Genomic DNA, 4010 nt, shown 5'->3' with positions numbered 1-4010 from the left:
TCAGTAAACTGGCATCACATCTGCTTACCAGGTCAGTAAAAACTGGGCATCACATCTGCTACAGGCAGTAACTGGGCATCACATCTGCTACAGTCAGAAAACTGCGCATCACATTCTGCTACAGGCAGTAAACTTGTGGCATCCACATCTGCTACAGGTCAGTAAAGCTGGCATGCACATCGGCTCACAGGGCAGGAAACTGGGGCATCACATCTGCTACAGGTCAGTAAACTGGGCATCACTAATGATACATCTGCCACAGGTCAGTAAACTTGTCATCACTCTAATCTAGTACCAATGGGATAGACCACAAAAAGAAAACAGGGGCTGATCCATTTTTAGCCCAGTGGCCTATCTACCCTGGGATCATTATCAAATCAAATTGATTTATATAGCCCATCTTACATCACTGATATCATCAAAGGTGCTGTACAGAAATCTGGGTATTAATGGCGTCCCTCGCAGGACAGAAAAAATGGGCATGGGACGTCATAGAAAACTAGCGCCTCTAACGGCGGGACTCTAATTCCCGTCCACCTGCGGTTCTAACTGGGCTGGGACCTGGTCACACTAGCTCCGCCCCCGCTAACCACCACCCACCTCACATCTGCGTGCGTGTCTACCTGGTGAAACTCATCCGCCGCAATATGCCCAGACTTCTACATGAAAGTGACCACAGAACCCCATGCTTCAGGTGTCCCATGAGCGAGATCCAAGCATACACTAAACCCCCTACCATCCCTCTCTTCTTTCCTCCCTCTCTCTCAATATGCAGATTTATAATATCACACATACAGAATATAAAACCAGAAAAAAATGCTTACAAACAAGTTCTCCAAAAGCTTAGTTTTAGGAAAAAGTTACACGCCATCTCTCTCATATCATTAGCAACATCACTAACAATAGGTCAATCAAGGTCATGTGAATGCTTGACAAACCAAAATAAAATGTGTTGTTTTGTAGTCTATCTATGCTTGCCCTTTTCCTTCCTGGTTTGATCTTTAATGGTTCCCACTGTGTGTTCAGCTGCTAAGTCTTGAACTGGCTTTGATGGAATAATGACACCTTTTGTAAGACTTGTGTGATTTATCAGCAGAACACCTTTTACCTCCTGTTGGATGTGTGTCAAGGAGGGAGGGAGGGAGGGAAGGAGGGTAGGTGGGTAGGAGGGAGGGAAGGAGGGTAGGTAGGAGGGAGGGAGGAGGGTAGGTGTGTGTTCCTGCGTGCGTCTGTCTCACATTCACGGCTAAGTAACAGAAGAGTAACTTCCCTAATTCGTCATTCACATTGATGACAGGAGGTAAAAAATGTAACAGATCAGTGATACTTGTCTGTCAGCGGTAGACTCAGACTTTCCACCTAGCCACCTAGCCTATGTGTCAGATCCCCAACAGGCAAGATGATTATCAATGGCTATAAAATAACCTACTGTCAAACTTTTTTAAATGCTGAACTGTAAATGTAGAAAAAACTAAAAAACAGGAACTTTTGTTGGATTGTCAATTTAAAAAAAGTTTAAACTGAACTATACTTCCATTTGAAATGTCATTTTATATGCAGTGCTGCAATTAAAACATATCGACTCCGTTTGGGTATGATTTTATTAATTAAATATTTGTCCAAATAATTACACATAAGACATTTCTTATTGTTGAGTAAAAAAACTAAACAATAAATCACCACGCTGCGCCTGTTTTTAAAAACAGGTCCTGTGTGCCAAATATGGTCTTTTCATCATTACGTTCAAAACATTGTGCGCGTGGAGTTGTGGGCTGAGTTGGCTCCATTACATCACTGGGAGCCATAAAAGCTCATTGACACACTCGCCAGAGTACAACACTGTGGGACGACTTTTACCTCTTTAACAGAGAGAGACTCTCTGTTGCTGCAGCCCTGGACTGGACTCTCTCTCTTCTCTGGATACCTTTTTACTCTTCACAGCAGAAAGGAGATTTGTGTCAAAGATATGAAGAAACCAACATCTGTGTTTAGCAATATAAAGGTACGTTGTTTAGTTATTATTTATCATTCATATTAGTTATTTATTATTGGAGACATTTTGATTAAAACACATACCTGCCCCTCTTCATTTAGAAGAGTGTTTTTGGGGTAGTGGGGGGGGGGTATTTTCTCCAACACATAAAATGTCTCTGATTTGGTAAAAGCAACGTTTGGTCCATACAGTCCTGCTCAGGTGGCACTGAGCAACCAGGAAGCTTGGATCAACTATCTCCTTCATTACTCATTCTGGCTACTGATAGATACTTCATTTCATTGTCAACCTGTTTTGTATGTCTGAATTGTCAACATGGCTAATCAAAATACACGTGATCTTCAGTGGATATAGCCTGCCCTGTATCATGAGAAGGTGAACCTACATTCCTCTAGACATAATTCGCTCTATAGTAGCCTAGGGCTACAGATCCTCAACATGTTACTAGAGCAGTCTGTTTATGTTTAAACCATTTTTAAAAAAGCGGCTATAACTACAGAAGTTTATTCTAAATACTAATGACGTCACACAGTTCTGTTAGCCACACCTGGATGTTTCAGCGTTGCGTGTTGCCCGGGGCGACAATAGCGTACCTCGCACCGCTTCAGTTGTCGTTGTAGCAACAAATATTCCTGGAACGTCTTTTCCTCCCTTTGTTTGGTCTGTTTGACGTAATATGGTTCATTACCCATCTTACCCTGGTGTGGAGGGGGGGTCCTTTATCTTAATGAATGGGACGGATGTCACAACATCTGGTCTCACCAGGGTTCATTTTGGCTTTACACTTTTTGTATTTTTTTTTTAGATATAGTCTATTCTTAGTCATTTTGACTAAAAATATCAACATATTTTGTCATTTTAAATCATATTTAGTCTAGTTAAAACACTGGGCCATTCTAGTCACATCACATTTATATTGCCTCATTAACCTATAGTAAACATTAATCACTGACTTCCGTGTGCACAAACAGACCTAACTTGTAATACAAATATGTTGTTCTGCAGAACATCCTATTCTCTTCCCAACAGCAGAAATATGACAAACATATATACGAATATATAACCATTATCTGGCCATGTAAATTCCTAATTCAGCCTACATAGATATTACACATTACATAGAAAACAGACACGGGAGAGAGAGAGAGGGGGAAAAAAATCACCAGATGACACAAAGTATTGCCAAAGTCGTATGGGGTTGCACCTCCATCTCTCGATCGCGTCATTGACATTGTTATCAACGTTCCACAGTCGCTTCAGCCACACTGATGTCCAGAAATAGTGCGGGAGGGTAATGACTGAACGGGAGGGTAATGACTGAACGGGAGGGTAATGGCTGAACGGGAGGGTAATGGCTGAACGGGAGGGTAATGGCTGTTTCACCCAGTGATGTAGTCGAGTCACTAAACCTCGAGGCCCAATCCAGTCTCAAGTCCCCGGTCGGAGTCACAAATGGGCGAGTCATGAGTCACTATGGCTGAAGTCTCAGTGCTCGAGTCCTGGTCCAAGTGCTCAAGTCTGAGTCACTGGGTCCACATTAACTCAAAATGAAGTTATTTACGTAGTCAGATATAATGTAGTGGCAAGAGAGATTTAGTAATTCAATTGTTTGGTTTCTTTCTGTGCCACCAAATGTTTGCATATAGGCTACTGGTAATTTTACCATCGATACGTTCAGTAGGCTACTGGTAATGTTACCATCGATACGTTCAGTAGGCTACTGGTAATGTTACCATCGATACGTTCAGTAGGCTACTGGTAATGTTACCATCGATACGTGTTCAGTGGGCTACTGGTAATGTTACCAGAATCGATACGTTCAGTAGGCTACTGGTAATGTTACCACGATACGTTCAGTGGGCTACTGGTAATGGTTACCATCGATACGTTCAGTAGGCTACTGGTAATGTTACCATCGATACGTTCAGTAGTCTACTGGTAATGTTACCATCGATACGTTCAGTAGGCTACTGGTAATGTTACCATCGATACGTTCAGTAGGCTACTGGTAATGTTA

The sequence above is a fragment of the Salvelinus sp. IW2-2015 genome, unplaced genomic scaffold (genome assembly GCF_002910315.2).
Source record: "Salvelinus sp. IW2-2015 unplaced genomic scaffold, ASM291031v2 Un_scaffold2244, whole genome shotgun sequence".
In the NCBI taxonomy this organism is placed as follows: Eukaryota; Metazoa; Chordata; class Actinopteri; order Salmoniformes; family Salmonidae; genus Salvelinus; species Salvelinus sp. IW2-2015.
The sequence above is the reverse complement of the archived record's forward strand: the minus strand, read 5'-3'. Positions refer to the sequence as shown.